Here is a 20,252-nt window from a genome sequence, read left to right as displayed (position 1 = left end):
GTAAAGAAGTTCTTTTAGTTTTACCAATCTACATTACTTTTATCTTTTAAAAAACCTTTGTGTGTGTTTATATGTTGTGCTGATCTTTTTGTGTGTTTTAAATAATTGAGTGAGCAAATAAGAAAGAGTGCAATTAAGAAATTAAAAATGTAACAGATTGTAATATTCATATTTTCTTATAAATGTTTTAAAATGCAGGAGACACCCTACTTACAAAGCAAATTATGTCTGGGGAAAAAGTGCTTTTTTGCCCTCTGTACTGTTTTTTGTTGTTGTCGACCTGACATAAATTCCATGACCAACAAAATGTTTTCGAACTGCTCTGTGCCCTCTCTCCACTGTGATAGGTATTTTGGGTTTCAAGCTGCACTGTACAAAATGAAGGTCTGTGCTCTCCTTCTATTATAATGGGGAATCTAAACATGGCTGTAACTTTTGGGCCTTTTAATCAAAGTAGATAACATTTACAAGCGGAGGCGCCCCTCCAGGGTGGTTTACATCTGCCAAACTGCAGAAAAATAGGCTCATGGGATTTTTGTGGGGGAAATAAAAGGGATTCACTTTCCTCGTCCTTCATATTAGTGTCATATTTTCAGTGGGGGGAACAGGGGTTTGTCCCTTGCTCTTTCTTATCTTAAGATACTTAAGAGGTAGCCAAGTAGTGCCTATTCTTGCTTGTGTTCCGAAGCTTTGCAGCTTTACTCTGACCTTTCTGGTGCTATATCTTGCATATCTCCAATAGGTCCTAAAATGAAAGACTATCTAGAAAGCTTCCTGTAGAGTTCCGAAGAGCTCTGGGTTTGCTTGGGTTTTCCCCTTCAAAAAAAGAACAGTGCAGAACTTAAAAACAAACAAACTTAAATGAAGCTTGTAGCTTAAAAAATAAATAAATCCTCTGCTGTGCTATAATAATAATAATAATAATAATAATAATAATAATAATAATAATAATAATCTGGCACACTTCTGCATTCATTCATTTTGGGCAGGCTCACTTCCTGCAAGACCATAGATACAACAAATATTGCTATATGTTACAGAAAAGTATAGAAAAAGTATAGAAACATGATGCTTTGGGTAGGAGAAAAAGAACCCCAAATCACTCAAGTTTGGCTCATGATTTGTCTCTTATACAGAGCTACTACTCAATATATTAGCCCACTGGGCATAGCTGCAACAGTTAAAACAGTACCATATCCTAGCAATTGAGGCAGAATAATGGCTAAGCTTACAGGAATATTTGAAGTTGCCTTGTACTGCATACACATTTGTCCTGTATGGGCTACTTGGCCTTGTAGGATTGGGCTACTCAAGGATTTTATTCAGAACACATTTTTCAACAAACCCACTTGTTTTACATCTCCTAGTCTACACACTTATCATTCAGTTTTAAGACAATTCTCAGTTGGAAAAAGCCCTATGTAAAAGAGTAGAAAATGTGTATTTTATGTTTAAATGCAGACAAGCATGCACTCTTTCAGGTAAAATGTAAGCAAAAATAAGTTTTTGTTGCAACAATAAAAGATGCAAATTTTCATCCTTTGGAGGAAGAATCACAGAATGATGCAAAAACAGTACAAATTGGACTTATTAAGTGAGACAGACTGGGGAAAAGTTAATTCATCCCTCCTTATTTCAGGACTCTCCAAGATATTTCATCTTCATAGCCTTGCTACCTGAGATACCTTAAAATTCAGATTATGAGTAGTCAATCTTAACTATGCAAAGCGTATGTTCTGTCACTGAGCTGTGGAGATTGATCGCCTCCCTGTTTGCCTCCATGGGCTGCAATTCTCCCCCCAAAAGGGGTGCTTGGGGCTTTTTGCACAAGTTCAGCCAGCACTCAGAGATACGGTAAAATGTGCCGGAACAGCAGCACCAGATCTTATGATCTCCTGTGCAGTGAAGCACAGATTCAGGCTGTCAACAAAATCCATCATATAAATAAATATTAAGTGCTGAGTAAAGCCAGGTAAAGGCAGAAGTTTCCATAATGAAAAGGGCCAGATGTTATTCAGAGCTGGCTTAAATGGACAACCTTGCAATCTTTTGTCCCTGTAACTTAAGTGAATTGTAGGTCTCTTGGGTTCACACACATCGCAGCAATCAAGTTTATTTTTCTGAACAAAATAAATCCTACGTACCATTGTCAGCATTTCAGATGTTCAAAAGAATCAATGCTTTCTCAAAAGTAAAATGCCCAGAGAAGAAAAACAAATCCCCTTGAAAGGGGGTGATAAACTGTATCAGTGACAGCAAGAACGGAAACATTCTTCATTGACTTTCTCTCCATCCCAGAGCAGAAATCAGTGAATAAGTTAGCAAGGAATATAAACACATTTTTAATGGGCGAGAATGTGGATTGCATTTGAAATGCCATGTTTTCCAGTGTGATTCTGTAAATTATAGAAAATTATACCATGTGATGACAGCAGATGAAATTAATGAGCTTAATTTCTTAAGCAACAGAGACAGCTCCAGTCAATGTGGCAATGGCATTCAATATTTCTATTGATCTTGGCACCATGGCCTAGGTGTCAGGCAGTGGTGGGGCATGGGGTGGAGTCAGTCTCCCAGCACTGGTGTCACTGCTGTTTACCTGGATGGGGACAGGGAGGGGGGGGGAAGGTACTGTAATAGTAATGGCATTGTTTGTAGTTGTTTTATTATGTTATGTGAAGTTAATATTTGCATTGCTTTGATGTTGCCTTTATCACTGTGAGCTTTCTTGAGGCCCCTTTGTGTGAACACATAAATCTACTTGCTTCTCATTTCCATATTATAATATTATTGTTATTATTATAAAGTTGCACAAAAATACTATTTAAATACACATTTATAAATATATTTTCTTTCAAAATATGGCTTTCTAAATGCATTTTGAAATATTTAAATAGGTTTTGGGTGTTGCTGTTATTGTTGCAACATGCAAAGGCCCGTGGAGAAAAAATTCCAATCTACACCTCAATCTGTAAATTGCAGATCAGGTCAGTTTGTATTCAATTGAGCAGAGATCGATTTTCTGAAGCATTTTTAAGCGCTACTTTGAAGAGGCTGAATACCCCTCACTTGTAACATCCCACCCCACTTCGGAATTATTTTCGCATTAATGAACAGTTTTCATTTGCCAGAGTTAGTGCAGGGATTGTGGCAGTTGGACTCATTGCCATGCTTACTCTCCTTCGGGGTATCTTACATTATTACAAATTTTGTCTAATTTTATGTATGCAAAGAGGGCTATGAGATTAGCAAGTCTTAACTTAAAGCTACCCATATTAACAATGCACAGGCTTTATTATTGCTTTCTGAAATAACAAATAATAACTGCTCAAAATGTGGCAGCTAAAATTAAAAGAAAACCTTGCAAGTTGTTTTCCTGTTTGGGCCCAATTCCCACACAAAATGCATGTAGAAAAAACAGCAGGGCTTCGGTAGCTATTGCTTTGGGGTTCTGCTGGCTTCGGCAAACTGTGGAAAGCATTTCAGCTTGTACAAAACTGGAGGAAAGACACACTAAACAAAAGATCTGGCCACGCGAAAAAGCTTCCCATTAATCCTGTCACCAAAGGGCTCTCCTTTATCATTCACATTTTACATTTGTATCCCAGGCTAGACAACTTCTATAATCACTGGATAACATTCCCCTTCATTTCAAACAGTGATCTTAGATCCCATTAGCATTTATCACATAGCAGGAATGTCTCCTTGCACTCCCAGAGGTGGTGGCTATGCCAGAGGTACTAGGGAGCCTAATAAGCTTTCTTGTTGGCTAATAAGTTGCCCGAGGCAAACACAAGCCGTCTTTAGCTTCTAACCAAGCTTGTGCAGTGATAGATGCTAATGATAGAGTGGCTTAACACAGAAGAATGCTCTTAACATGCCTTAAAAAAATGTATTCCCTCTGTTTTCTTTTTTGAAGCTTTGGTTTCCAGTAATGATCTAGAAATGTTCTAGCGCACCCTAGTTGTAAGCATTACCCCACCCAATGACACTGAAGAAGGTACTGCTATTTAGATTGCAGGGTTTTGTTTTGTTTTAGAACTGTCATCCAGCAATAGAAACTGTTGTTTGTTGCAAGGTACTCTACAATGACAAAACAGTAAGGAATGGTCTATCATATTCTTGGTTCCCCAACACTTCATATATCCTCGCCTGGGATAATCTCTACACAGTATTCAAATGCCTTTTCTGTGAAATGGTGCTTCTTTACACATTACAAAATCCCTATAGGAAAGGAACTTGAATATTGCATAGGGATTGTTGTTATGTGAGCACTGTTTCAGTAGTGGCGCTCCAGATTTGGAACACTCTTTGCTCTGAGATGCAGGATTGTTGAGTTTTTGGCACCAAATCTTCACTTAAATTCCTTTGAATTTAATATCAGATAGGGTGCCTGTGCATTGTAATTAAGTTGCAATTTTATTTGTTTCTATTCTCTACTGTTGTTATGTATGCAGATGTTACTCTCAACTTAATCCATCAGTTCTGGTTTCTCTTAATTTCTAATTTTCCTACTCTTAAACTCAGTTTTCCACATTTTCTCATCACCTTGTATTTTTTAAAGTCCCCATAAAAATTTGTTAGCATTTTTGCGCATGTTTCTCCCAACATACATATTTTTGCATGTGAATTTACCTAATATACACATATTCACAAAGTAAATTTCATGATTTTTTCAATAAGACATGCATTTTTGAATCTGCACTTTATCCTGGTATATGCATTCTGTACACATCATTTGAATGAAGACCAGCTCTGAAAATTAAGAGAAGTGTGCATTTTGAAGAACAGAAGAAGAAGAGTTTGGATTTGATATCCCGCTTTATCACTACCCGAAGGAGTCTCAAAGCGGCTAACATTCTCCTTTTTCTTCCTCCCCTACAACAAACACTCTGTGAGGTGAGTGAGGCTGAGAGACTTCAAAGAAGTGTGACTAGCCCAAGGTCACCCAGCAGCTGCATGTGGAGGAGCGGAGACGCGAACCCGGTTCACCAGATTACGAGTCTATCGCTCTTAACAACTACACCACACTGGCTCTCAAACAGCTGTGTTTTGGTTCAACATATTTCCCCAGAAAATTTTAATTAGGTAGGTTCACCTTGAAGTGAGAACCAAATGCCTTCCTCATCACTACCCTCTTTCAAATTTGGTGGTATAAAAGAAAAACCAGCTCCTTCAAGACTGATTACAGCTCAGTGGCACAATGCTATTTTAAACTACTTCCCATTGAATGAAAATCTCTTGGTGAATCTTCTTAGTTTCATATTGTAAGAGCCTGAAGCTAAGCACAAGTTTGTTATTAGAGATAAAGCATGCTACAACCAGAATAAGGAGCATTGTGATCGGAATTCAGAGGGTTTAGCAAAATTGGATCGACTTGCCACTTACGAGCAAAAAGCCACAAGCAAAGGGGGAAGGCCCAAAAGGTCATCGTAAATGATACTACAAGATCATTTTACTGACCTTGGCTTTTAACGGCCTGAACCTAATTAGCAATCTGATTGTAGCTGAAGGCAGCTGCACATTTCCTTCTGCAGATCATGCAAATCCTGAGCAGGTTCTTAGGATGTGAAGTAGCAAAATACCACATCAGCCTGAAATTCTGTTGTAGGATCTAAACACCCAACTGATGCTTGATATATATTTTCTAATCAGAAGGAAACGCAAATGTCCTTGAAGCAGTGTATAAAATATTAGATATTTTCACAAGTTAAGCTCTTAAAAAGTTTAGTATTTTCCACAACAGTAAATGGAAATGGGGGGGGGGGGACCTGCACTGAGTTGACTGGACTGCTTTGAAAACAATATGTGCACTATCCTTTGTACAAAAAGTTATGTCTTTCCCAAAATTTAAAGGGGAGAATTTGTGGCACTTGTGAAAATACCTGCGCTTTTTAAAAGGCTGGGGAATATTATACATAATCTGACTAGGACAGTCTTAACCAGCAGTGGTAACAAGAAATGGGGGGTAGCTTTAATGATTACGCACACTCATTTAAATCAAAGGTGCTCAGCAAACTATGTATGCAAATAATCATAGACTTGTAAAATTGGAAGGGACCACAACAGTTCAACAACCTGCAATTCTGGAATCTTTTTGCCCAACATGGGGCTCAAACCCATGGCCCTGAGCTTAAGAGTCTCATGCTCTACCAGCTGAGCTATCTTAATATGCAACACTGAGGAAGAGCCAGAGTTCAACAAATTATGCATTGCATTCTTACCACACAGCCAATGACCATACCTTCCCTAGTAGACAGGGACACACAATGAAGGCATCATTGGCCTCTAGCTCTGTAATGCTTATCAGGGGTGAGTGCTTCTGGGTTGCCGGGGAAGAACTATGCCTCAGGGCCCATCCGAAACACAGATTTAAAGCAGTAACATGCCACTTTGTGGCTTCCCCCAAAGAATCCTGGGAACTGAATTTTGTTGAGGGTGCTGAGAATTCTTAGGAGACCTCTATTCGACACACAGAGCTACAATTCCGAGAGTTCCCTGGGAAAGAGGGCTTGACTTTTCAACTCTGAGAAGTGTAGTTCTGTGAGAGGAATAGGGGTCTAACAAACCACGGGTGCCAGGATTCTTTGGGGAAAGTCATGACATTTTAGAGTGGTATGATTGTAAACAGTTTAAAAACATTTTAAACTGGTAGTGGTGGGGCCTGTTCAGGCAGGTCTTCCCACTTTCCCAAAACCAGATAAAAGATAGATCTGTGCATGCAGTTGTCTTTGCTTTCAGTAGGACAAGCCTCAAAGAGCCCTGAGTACTTCAGTGAACCACTTACTAATCCCTGAACAGTTTCCCCCTTTTGGGGGGTATATTTCTGGACTTGTGAAGCCTCTTCCTATTTTTCCTGAACTAGAGTGCTTGCAAAAAATCTCATAAGATACGTTCACACTATGTTTTTGCAGTGCGTTGATGGAAAGTGCATTAATGGAACATTAAGATGAGGGAGAGAAGTTGGGGGATCCTGCGGGATCAGAAGAGAGATCCCTAGGCCTGCCAGTCTCCCTGGTAGAAAAGATTTTTTGATTATGTTACTGTATGCAAATATTTGCATGTTTAGAAAAGAAGTAGCACCTGACTTGAAGAGTAGGCATAGAAGAAAATATGTGATGCTTAAAAAATGTGAATTTTGAAGCACCCTTCATAAATGTGTTTTCAGCAGCATCCACATTTACATGGACCTGCCAGAACTCTCAACACCCTCAGTTCCCATGATTTTTTTGGGAAGCCACAACTGTTCAAAGTGCCATAATACTGCTTTAAATCCAGTGCTTTTTTCTGGGGGTATGCAGGGGTGCACATACCCCTAAACATTTTGTGAATCTAACGGAAGAAGAAACTTTTTTTAAAAAAAATAGTTTCTTCTCTAGCATGGTAAACCGTCAGTTCCATTGAATAGCACAGTGACTCATCAGTTCCATTGCTACCCCTGATGGCGACCTCATTTCCTGTCACGGTGCTTCCTGAGTCTCAGATGGAAGCAAGCGTTTAACATTTTTTAAGAAAGAAAAAAACAAACTGTTTACATCTATAGTGAAGGTGAAGCCTTAGGTATGGATTTGCCCCTGCAACCCTGAAGGAAAGCAGTCATCCCTATCCAGCAAGAGAAATCTACATACAAAAGTAGACTTCCATGTGTGCTCCTGATGCCTACCACCTCCTGCATAGAAATGCAGGGGAAGCCCTCTTTGAGTTGGCTGGGAATGCAGTTTATTTTTCATTATGCACTTGGGCCAATATTGGTTACATGTGTGGATAACTGCTTATGATTACAGCTGGTTCAGCGTCTATAACCAAAAGGCAACTTTGTTTACTTTGTCACGTTGAGCTATCTTCCAGACTAAGTTCTGAACTTCAGAAAAGTTAATGAGAGAGCGAGAGAGGAAAGAATGAACAAAGGAAACCTTTGGTGCATCTGACAGCACAATCTTTACCCCCCCCTCCAAATGCTGATGTTCCTCTGTGCTGGAGAACACTTACCAATATTAAGGAGTACATGGGAGAGAAGAAAAAGGCAGGAGCAAAACAGAACATTTAACAAGAGCGTAATTTAGCCTGTTGGCAAGTGCTTAAAGTCTGCTTCATGAAAAATTACTTGCACAATGGTGTGACTGGGTTTCTGGGCTTCCATGCATAAATCATAGTATTGATTCAATGTGAATATCAAGCATATTCAGGTGTATAACTGCATGTGGGCAGAGTTAAAGCAGGAGCGTGGAAATTGGAGAGGAAAAAATACCCTCCCCTGTTGCTTCTAGAAGCCTTGCTACAACAATCGAACAGCTAGACTGTGTGCAGATTGTTAATTAAAACATACTGGTAACCACCTTCTGTAGAATTCTCATGAAAGCTTCCAAGCAGGAGAGAACCTATAAGCAGAATATTTTCATCCTATTTTTAGGGCTGGATTTTATTCTTTTAAAAATGGGGAGGAGAGAAGAGGAATTTCTATTTGCGTAGAGATTAATGAAACTAAAGAGAGGGAGAACTATACTTAATTTTGTTTGAAGGAAAACCTCAATAAGAGCAGACACTGGGGGCCAAACTGCATGTTATCAAGTGTGTAGCTACATTTGGGGGCTTTTTTTCTTTAGTTAATTATTGAGACCACAGTGTGTGGGAAGGAGAGGTTTATCCCTTCCCTTCCCAGCCAGGATATATAATAGCATGGGGGATGGAGATGAGTTTTTCATCTCAATCGTGGCTGCACAGTGTTGTCACAATAATAACCAGGGTCCCCTGCACCTTCAATTAATTAAAGGAAAATAGGAACTGACAGAGCAGCCTGTTTCATTCTTAGTTGTCCATTTTGAGAAGATTTTTTCTTTGAACTCACAAAAAGTTTGCATCTAAATTATATTCTGTTTGTATGCACTTTTTATGTAAAATGCACACTTTTCAATGCTTCCAGTGTTCATCTATAGAATACGCATTTTGTACACTTCTTAAAATGAAAAATGCTATTTTGTGTGTGCACTATTTGAACATACAAACGCTGGTGGTGTAGTGGTTAGAGGCTCCAGCTAGGACCTGGGGTACCAGGGTTCAAATACCTACTTGGCCATGAAGCTCACTTGGGGCAACATTACCTCTCAGCCTAACTCACCTCACAGGGTTGTTGTAGGGATCACCTGAGGAGAGGAAGAGCCATGTATGCAAACTTGTGCTCCGTGGAAGAAAAGGTGGTGTACAAATATGAAGAAACAAAGAAACTATGGCTATGTAAACATTATCAGCTTGAAATGCAGTCAGGTCATTTCCTCCTGCAGCATTGCAGGTCTCTTTCTTTCATTGCTGTACAGACTGGGGTGGAGGGGATGTCTTCACTCAGTGCCCATTCCCTGATTTGTTTCTCTGTGCTGAATTTCAATTCGCTGAAATTGCCATCTGCACATGTTCAACAGATGTCTGAAAGGTATGCACCTGCAGCTTCCATTTTCAGATCAGCAGAACCTGGCTTTAGCAGAATTGCATCAAACAGGAGTATTTCTTCAGAAGCTACAGAATAAGACCTGTGGATTGTGGCCAATGTAATTTGTGCTCAGCTTCGAGTAACAGCTGCAGAAGCAAGCTGGAGTAAGCATTAATGTGTACACAGCCTGTGTACACATCTGAACAAAATATGAAGTGATCTGATGAGGAGTTGCTTTCCAACCTGCAAGCAACTTCAGAGTTTTGGGTCTGTCTGCTGCAAAAACAGCAGCAGCAGCAACAACAGCAACAGCAGCAGCAGCAACAACAAATTAAATTCCTCTGCTGGAACATTACTATGGCCTTGACATGTATGTAGTAATATAAACTGGGAGGAAGGGAAATGGGCATGAATGGAGCTGCCAAAGTTAAGCATCTTCAACAATGCAATCCTGTGCACACTTTCCTGGAAGTAAGCCCCACTGACCACAGTGGTACCAACTTCTGAGGAACCATGCATAAGATTGCATTGTAAGGATATTTAAATAGTATTTAACAGAATAGCATTTCTAAACATATCTTCTGCTGCAATCATTGAGACTTGAAAGCACTACATTTTACCTGGTTTCTGCTTGATAGCTTTTAAATTAAAAACTTGAAAACTAAGGACCATTGTCTTCTGTGTGTGACATGTAAGCAGGCCCATTGTCTTACTTACTGTAATATCTATAACGGCTGAAAGTTGCTCCCCTGTCCTGAAAAAATTAAATGCAATTTTGTAAAGCTAAGTATCCAGCTGCCACAAGAGAAGTTGCGCTTCAGTTCTGCTACTGAGAGATCTTACTTGTAATCAAGCTGGGATTTGTTCAGTGCTTTTTTTCACGGAGTACTCAAGGTTACAGAGTACCAGCACCTCTCTTTTTTGGTTGTTGTTAAAAAGGGTGGCACATACTGTAACAACTTCATGATGAGACCTGGCACTTATTCTTTCTATAAAAAAGCACTGGGTTTGTTTTGCTTGCTCTCAGATGTCCCCTACAATTTAGTGCCTGACACTAATACATTTGGGATAGAATATGCAGAATATGCTGATCAGAAGGTCGGCAGTTCAAATTCCTGTGACGGAGTGAACTCCTGTTGTTTGATCCCAGCTCCTACCAACTTAGCAGTTCGAAAACACACCAGAAGTGCAAGTATATCAATAGGTACCACTGCGGTGGGAAGGTAAATGGTGCTTCTGTGCGCTGCTGGCCAGATGACCCAGAAATACTGTCTGTGGACAAACACCGGCTCCCTCAGCCTGTGAAGCAAGATGAGCGCAGCAACCCCAGAGTTGTTCACGACTTAACTGTCAGAGGTCCTTTACCTTTACCTTTATACAGTATCTTAATTCTGATATGCACAGTTATGACCTGTCTTAAAAGAGCTCAGGAGTTTTCACTTTGCTTCTGCTTTTGGAAACTTCTTGAATGGTGTCATTACTTTACATTGAGAAAAAGTTGTGCAAGAGAGATATCAAGGATTGTACTGCTATTCTGAATAGCATTACAATAGAAAGCCAAGGACACTGAAATAAATACAGAGGACACCAGTCAATTGCATGGGCATGCCACGGTTTCCTCATTCTCTATCCCCATCCATCTCTCAATATTTTTTCAATGGGGAAATTATGCAGCAGACGTAGAGTTGATGAACATGCCGTCGGATCACTCGCCATTAAGCAATAGACACTGAGGCTCTGACTAAAGTAAGATGAGGTATTTACAATAGCCAAGTTTCTCACAGGAAGATAAAGCCCACATTTGTATGCACTGGGATGTTTCTCAAGCATCACTTTGCACTGAAAGGAATTCTAAACTCAGTCCAAACAGTTCTGCCTCTCCTACTTTGTTTTATTCTTTCCCAAATACCACCTACTTGCAGAGGGCTATTCTCATGCAATCTTGCTCAGTTTCATACCTTGTGAATAATGGAAGGGTAGACAGGATTGGGTATGAAAACAAATATTACGTTAGAATGGCCCCTTATTCGTATTTATTTGTTTAAATGAATAGTGTGTTTGGAATAGGGAGGTTAAAAATACAAGGATATTCAAGGCAGACGTTAGGCTTGTTCACATGTTACACTGAACCGGGATCGAAGGGCAGATGGCTGTTGCATTCTTCTTCCTCCCGGGATCCCAGCCTTGCAAAGTGATGTAGGCAGAGATTAGCAACAGTCAGCACAGTTGCATTCCTGAAGCACAACTGTATGACTCTGACCATTTCAGAATTGGGAAAGAATTGACTGAGATATAGCATGCAATGGATGGAAGATGGCTTTAAAAGAGCATTAGGCAAATGGAGTATAAGGCTAGCCATAATGGCTGCGTTCTCCCTCCACTGTCAAGAGGGTGCATGCCTCTGAATACCAGATGCTGGGAACTACAGGTAGGAAGCATGCTTTTGCACACAGTTTCCACTTGAGGGTTACCCATGGTATTCTGGTTTATCACTGTGAGACAGACTAGATGGGTCTTAGGCCTGATCCAGCAGGCTCTTCTTATGTTACTAGGAGGAAATAGATGTCAAGAAAGTTTGGGGAGTACCAACTTCAAAGGAAAAGTGGAGCTGCCACCCACCTTTATAGTTCCATTTCCCTTCCCATCATTTGATGGACATCTTGCTAGCTCATTCCATATTATAACAAGATCTGCTTTACTGAAACTGCTATTATATAAAAATTAATCTCTAATGAACATAACTGTCAAAATGCTATTTTCATAAAGTAAAACCCCCCCCAAAGGCTGCATAATTGGTGAATTTCAGAAAAGGAACTAAGGGCAGCAAGCATGTTGCAAATTGTGCACCATGTCTGTAAATATAGCCTCTGCGGGGGACAGTGTTTGAGAGAAGCTGAGGGGGAAAGTTGTGGGATCTTCCCCTGTCAAAATAGAAATTTCCAAGAACTTTTGGGAACAATTTGGATTCCCTTCCCTCTCAGCCAATTTCTTCAGCTGCCTGACATGGGAATTGCAGACTGGTATCTCCAGAAGTTCAGGTTTTATGTAGGGAGATTTTAACTAAAACAATATCCAGGCCCCTATTCAGATTAGGTCTGCTGCACTAAACCCTTAATAATAAATATTAATTAAATGCTAAGGCCATTCTAATTTCATTATATGAATGTAGTTCTTTCCCAAAAAGATGAAGGAACGGAAGGCTCAGTTAGGGAATTATATTTTATTATTACAAGTATTAGCCACTCCACAGAAAGATTTTCAATCAATGTCATGCTATCCTTGTCATCTTGAGATTAGTATGCAATTTATTTTCCATCTGGCTACTAAGCACATTACTAAACTTTATGGGTGGATAGATCAAGAATGTGAAACAGCATCATATCTGGGTTATTTTCAGTATAGATGTGGCCAGAGGCAGTGGAATTTTATGTATCAAAACTCTCAGTTCTGCAGCTGGAATAAACAATGCTAATTAGAAGAATCAGCTTTGTTCATTCCAGCTGTATTTATAACGCTGGTGCAAGAGTTTTGAAGCAGGTTGCTTGCAGTCAAACAAGACTCCTGAGACAGAGGCATCCTAAGGTAGAACCATGTGATCTGTTACCAATCAATTTGAATGGTGATGATTTGAATGGTGATGATTTCATCTGATTCACTAATAGGTAATTCTGGTAAAAGACTTTAAACGGCATCTCACCATACATTACCATATGATAACAGCTTCAAACAAGGAGACCAATTGTGATAACTGCATTATCCACACAACAATTGTATGCATCTGAATCAATCTGTGATCAGGATCCCTACCTTCTCTTTTACATATAAGCAGACAATTTCTGTATAGTAATTGTCCAAGACATTTTGCTGTCTGAGGTTGGGCAGTATTCTCCTCTCAGTCATGGTGCATAGGGCCCAAGAGTGTCCAAAGTATTTTAGCACCTGAGACAGCACCTCTTCCTGGGATTAAAACTGAAGTAATAACTAAACAAAATAACTTAACAATTTTTTGCCCTTTTGTGCCACCCAAAATAAGCTGCTGGATATAACCAGCTTACTAGAATCATAGAATCATAAAGTTGGAAGAGACCACAAGGGCCATCGAGTCCAACCCCCTGCCAAGCAGGAAACACCATCAGAGCACTCCTGACATATGGTTGTCAAGCCTCTGCTTAAAGACCTCCAAAGTAGGAGACTCCACCACACTCCTTGGCAGCAAATTCCACTGTCAAACAGCTCTTACTGTCAGGAAGTTCTTCCTAATGTTTAGGTGGAATCTTCTTTCTTGTAGTTTGGATCCATTGCTCCGTGTCCGCTTCTCTGGAGCAGCAGAAAACAACTTTCTCCCTCCTCTATGTGACATCCTTTTATATATTTGAACATGGCTATCATATCACCCCTTAACCTCCTCTTCTCCAGGCTAAACATGCCCAGCTCCCTTAGCCGTTCCTCATAAGACATCATTTCCAGGCCTTTGACCATTTTGGTTGCCCTCCTCTGGACACGTTCCAGTTTGTCAGTGTCCTTCTTGAACTGTGGTGCCCAGAACTGGACACAGTACTCCAGGTGAGGTCTGACCAGAGCAGAATACAGTGGCACTATTACTTCCCTTGATCTAGATGCTATACTCCTATTGATGCAGCCCAGAATTGCATTGGCTTTTTTAGCTGCCGCGTCACACTGTTGGCTCATGTCAAGTTTGTGGTCAACCAAGACTCCTAGATCCTTTTCACATGTACTGCTCTCAAGCCAGGTGTCACCCATCTTGTATATGTGCCTCTCATTTTTTTTGCCCAAGTGCAATACTTTACATTTCTCCCTGTTAAAGTTCATCTTGTTTGTTTTGGCCCAGTTCTCTAATCTGTCAAGGTCGTTTTGAAGTGTGATCCTGTCCTCTGGGGTGTTAGCCACCCCTCCCAGTTTGGTGTCATCTGCAAATTTGATCAGGATGCCCTTGAGTCCATCATCCAAGTCGTTGATAAAGATGTTGAATAAGACTGGGCCCAAGACAGAACCCTGTGGCACCCCACTAGTCACTCTTCTCCAGGATGAAGAGGAATCATTGATGAGCACCCTTTCGGTTCGGTCAGTCAGCCAGTTACAAATCCACTGAGTGGTAGCATAGTCAAGACCACATTTTACCAGCTTCTTTACAAGAATATCATGGGGCACCTTGTCAAATGCCTTGCTGAAATCAAGGTAGGCTACATCCATTGCGTTCCCTTCATCTACCAGGCTTGTAATTCTGTCAAAAAACGAGATCAGGTTAGTCTGACATGACTTATTTTTCAGAAATCCATGCTGACTATTGGTGATCACAGCATTCCTTTCTAGGTGCTCACAGACTGTTTGCTTAATGATCTGCTCCAGAATCTTCCCTGGTATTGATGTCAGACTGACTGGGCGGTAATAATTTGGGTCCTCTCTTTTCCCCTTTTTGAAAATAGGGACAACATTTGCCCTCCTCCAGTCTGACGGGACTTCGCCTGTTCTCCAGGAATTCTCAAAGATGACTGCCAGTGGTTCTGAGATCACATCTGCCAGTTCTTTTAATACTCTTGGATGCAGTTCATCTGGCCCTGAAGACTTGAATACATCTAAACTAGCCAAGTATTCTTGTACTATCTCCTTAGTTATTCTGGGCTGTGTTTCCTTTGCTGAATCATTTGCTCCAAATTCTTCAGGTCAGGCATTGTTTTCTTTATCGGAGAAGACTGAGGCAAAGAGGGCATTGAGGAGTTCAGCCCTTTCTGTGTCCCCTGTTTGCATTTCACCATCTTCTCCTCTGAGTGACCCCACTGTTTCTTTGTTCTTCCTTTTGCTACGAACATACCCATAAAAGCCTTTTTTGTTGCTTTTAACCTCTCTAGCAAGCCTGAGTTCATTCTGTGCTTTAGCTTTTCTGACTTTGTGTCTACACGTGCTGGCTATTTGTTTGAATTCCTCTTTGGTGGTTTCCCCCCTTTCCATTTTTTGTACACATCCTTTTTTAATCTTAACTCAGTTAAAAGTTCTTTAGATAGCCACCCTTGCTTCTTTAGGCACCTTCCATGTTTCCGTCTCATTGGTATTGCCTGACGTTGTGCTTTTACTATCTCCCTCTTAACAAACTCCCATGAACTCCCTTTCCTTTTAGTATTACTGTCCATGGGATTTCACCCAGCACTTCCCTAAGTTTTATGAAGTCAGCTTTCTTAAAGTCAAGAAATTGAGTCCTAGTATTCTTGGCTGCTCCTTTCCGCTGTATAGTAAACTTCAGAAGAGCATGATCACTCGCGCCTAATGATCCTTCCACTTCTACCCCACTAACCAGGTCATCAACATTGGTTAGGACCAGATCTAAAATGGCTGTTCCTCTTGTTGCTTCTCCCACTTTCTGGACAATGAAGTTGTCTGCAAGGCCAGTGAGGAATCTGTTTGACCTTATGCTCTTGGCTGAGTTTGACATCCAACAAATATCCGGGTAATTGAAGTCCCCCATTACTACTATCTCCCTTCCTTTTGCATGCTTGGCCATCTGTTCCAGGAAGGCATCATCTAGGTCCTCCGTTTGGCTTGGAGATCTGTAGTAAACTCCCACAATGAGGTCTCTGTTATTCTTCTCTCCCTTAATTTTGACCCAAATGCTCTCAGTTTGGCTTTGAGGTTCTAAATCTTGGATCTCTTCGCAGGTATACACATCCCTGACATATAACGCCACTCCTCCTCCTTTCTTGTCTGGTCTGTTTCTCTGAAATAGATTGTATCCCCCCATTATTACATTCCAATCATGGGACTTATCCCACCAGGTTTCAGTGATGCCTATTATGTCATATTTAGTTTGCTGTACCAAGAGCTCAAGCTCATCTTGTTTATTTCCCATGCTTTGTGCATTAGTGTACAGACATTGAAGTCCATTAATCATTCCCCCGTGTCTCTTATTTAAGGATTTTTCCTCCCACCACTAGGTCTGTGTGCTGTTTGCTCCATTTGGTCTATGACATTTGGATGATCATCTTCATCAATTGATAGACTCCTACCTTCAGGAGCACTGTCTCCCTCCCCCACATTAGTCAGTTTAAAGCCCTCCTGATGAGGTTTCTGAGATTTTTGGCAAAAACATTTCTCCCAACCGTTGTGAGGTGCAGCCCATCGCTTGCCAGAAGTCCATCTTCAAGAAACTGCAGTCCGTGATCTAAGAATCCAAACCATTCCTGTTTACACCATTTGTGAAGCCAGCTGTTCACTTCCACTATTTTTCCCTCTCTCCCTGGGCCACGTCGTTCAACTGGGAGGACAGATGAGATGACAATTTGTGCATTTAATTGCTTCAATTTCCTGCCCAGAGCCTCGTAGTCTCTTTTGATCTTCTAGAGGCTATTGCCTGCAGTGTCATTGGTTCCCACATGAACCAAGAGGAAGGGGTATTTGTCAGTGGGTTTTATGATTCCTTGCAGTCGTTCAGTTACATCTTGGATCTTAGCCCCGGGGAGACAGCACACTTCCCTAGACATCTTGTCAGGCCCACAGATCACTGCTTCTGTTCCCCTCAGTAGGGAATCCCCTATCACCACTACACGCCTCCTCTTAGGTTTGGTCGGGGTTCTTCCGTGAGCTGTCCGTTCCAAGGTCACCTGCACATTCCCTGAGGACTGACTTTGCTGCTCGTCTTCATATACCTGATCAACTGTAATGAGGGAGAGATCCTCAAATGGAGTCTGCTCTTCATCTTCCATGCTAGGGGAGAGGACCTCAAAGCGATTGTGTATTTCTAAACAATCAGAGCGAACCCTGGGCCTCCTACTTCTTTGAGTCACGTTTCTCCATATATCTGGCTCCTGTGTTGGTGAACTAGCCTCCTTCTCAGGGGAGTCCCCTGTCTCCTCCTTGGTGGAGATGGTGTGCTCTGTTGCTTCCAAGAAGAGCTCCAGCTCTCTAATTCTTTGGAGCGTAGCTACACGTTCCTCCAGTTGCTGGACTTTGTCTTTTAAAGAGGGCAATCAACATGCAATTGCTGCAGGTAAAGCTGCCTGCAACCTTTGGCAAGATGGCAAACATTGCGCAGGAACCGCAGGCGACTGCAGCTGCCCCCCCCTGCATCTTGAGAACGTGTCGTTGGGGGTGGCTACAGCGGTCCTCCATCATAAAAAGCGTGAAGACAGGACAAATAACTCCCCCCCCAAAAAACCTAGGTCTCCCCCAACAAACGTTTGAGACTAGCTCCTCTAAATCTAAAAGATGGATCAAATTGTGAGCGCCGCTAGGCGCGCGCCGCTGCCCTGCAAGCTCTGATAAGCTCCTCCCACAGCTAATCACCTGCCTCAACAGAAACCCTGCCCCCTCTGACCTTTGCACAGGGAGAACAGCTAATCAGCCACAAAGAAACACACACACACACACACACACGAAAACCCTTTTTGCCTGCCCTGCAAGCTACTATGCATAGTGGTATTTCTGAATTTGACCCCCTAGGTGGGAGTATATATTTTTCAGATCTCCTCTGCTCTTTATCTAGCCTCTATGCCTTTAGCTGATTTAAACAACTGATTTCTGCATAATTGGCTGCTATTAAAAACAAAGGGACAGGCCAAACATTTTGTATGGTAAATTGGCCTCCCTAACTCAAAGCAAACTTTCTTAAAAAGGAAATGTACCCTGTAATGTTGAGTGTGTGATAGAAAGACAGACAGAGAGAACACATATTCATTTCTATGATTAAGGCTGGGGAGAAAATCTATTGGATCATTGCTCATACAACACCTCCATCCCACCCCGCAAGTTAATTTCAAGTGCTTCAGCACACCAGCAGTTTCCATAGCAGGTACCCCAAATGTATTTCCAAATATATTTTTTCTAGCATCAGAAAATGAACCTTAAAAGCATCCCCCCTCACATTCAAATAGACCTTAAGAAATGTCTTTCTATTTTCATAATATCAACCAATATTCCTAAGTCTATATTTGCATGTTTCAAAAAAAGGGGGGTTAGTGTGTGTGTGTGTGTGTGTGTGTGTGTGTGTGTGTGTGATAGATACCTGCAGAATATTCTCTCTCTCTCTCTCTCTCCCTTCCTCCCTCTCTTTCTTATGGCCCCAGCCTTCACCAGAAGCATTTAAATGATAACATCATGTTGAAAGAAGTAATTGCATGGTATGGATTTTTATCAGAATTGAGTTTGATTATCTAAATGCTCTGTGGTTCTTTTGGATGAAGTTAAGGATGAGCCCTGCCTTGAAAGCAATTCATGCAGAACTTTTACAGTGTACAAAGGAAGATCTGATGTATGAGTAATCCACTTGTTAAAGACAGCAAGAAGCAGCAGCCAAGTTTAGCTTGGAATTCACTTCTCCAAAATCTAATCAGCAAAGTATATTTTAGATAATGGGATTCAGAATAATTGGATGTAACATCCCTAGTGTCTGAAATCAACACAAGGCTTAGACTACTCTTTTGTGCAGTGGAAAAATAAGAAAGAGACAAAGAATGAGACAAAGAAAGAATTCCTGCCCCACTACACTCACTAAATGTATAGCATGGAGAACAATTACTGTTGTGCATGCATGACCCATGGTTTTACAGTGGTACTATGTCTTGACCCATTAAGATATTCCAGAAGCAAAGAATTGTGGGTTGCTGTTTTATAGTGGAGAAAATCTGCAGTTAACAGACAGGGCATAATACATTGACCAGAAGGACAGTGAGAGGGCATAGAGGTTTTTGTATGGTTTTATTAGATAGATATTAACAGCAACAACAACAGAGGGGGCTGAGGTAGTCAGGATTGCTTATAGTCTCCCATAGAACCATTTTTTGTTGATACACCCCTAATCACCGAGTGATTTGCAATATTAAAATATATTAGTAGGATCATTGAAAGATGTTGCAGTAGAAGGTATAGATTTATTGTTGGACTCATTGATAGGTGATATGCCACAGACTGCTTCAAGTGTTCAGTGAAGCCCCAAATGGTTTACTCACAACCCCAGGATGTGCTGTCCTTCACAGGACATGTGCAATAATTGCTCCCTATCACATCTTTCTTTGTATATGTTCAGAGGTCACCTGTGTCTATAGTGAAACTAGAATCAACTGGGGTTCAGTTAGTACTTTGTCCTGATCCAGAACCACTTCTTCCCCAGCAAAGGTACCAGAATTCAGTCTGGATTGTTTGAGAGGGAATTTGTTGACATCCTTTGTTCTGAAAGCAATTAAAAGATGGCACCCCCCCCCGGCCTAGGAGTCTTCAGTTGTTGCAGAGCAGCCATTGAACCATCTTTGTATTCGTGAGGGGAGATGCCAGAAATCACTATTCCATTCATGGGGTGAAAGTCTATGTCCCCAAACATTCCTTTCTCCCTTCATAAGAAAAAATCACTTGTGTTTGGCAATCTTTCCTCTTGGAGTAGAACCTGGAGTCAAAGCTGTAGTTTTGCTGCTTCAAACATCTGAAGTAGAGATTCTTGGTCAGGGGTCAGCAAACTTTTTCAGCAGGAGGCTGGTTCACTGTCCCTCAGACCTTGTGAGGGACCGAACTATATTTTGAAAAAAAATAAAAATGAACCAATTCCTATGCCCCCACAACCCAGAGATGCATTTTAAACAAAAGCACACATTCTACTCATGTAAAACCAACAGGCAGGCCCCACAAATAACCCAGAGATGCATTTTAAATAAAAGGACACATTCTACTCATGTAAAAACACGCTGATTCCTGGACTGTCTGCGGGCCAGATTTAGAAGGCAATTAGGCCGGATCTGGCCCGCAGGCCTTAGTTTGCCTGCCCATGTTCTCGGTTCTTTCCTCTCTCTCTCTCTCTCTCTCTCTCTCTCTCTCTCTCTCTCTCTCTCCACTTAGA

The sequence above is a fragment of the Podarcis liolepis genome (genome assembly GCF_965112155.1).
Source record: "Podarcis liolepis genome assembly, chromosome: 6".
Lineage (NCBI taxonomy): Eukaryota > Metazoa > Chordata > Lepidosauria > Squamata > Lacertidae > Podarcis > Podarcis liolepis.
Note: the sequence above shows the minus strand (reverse complement) of the source record.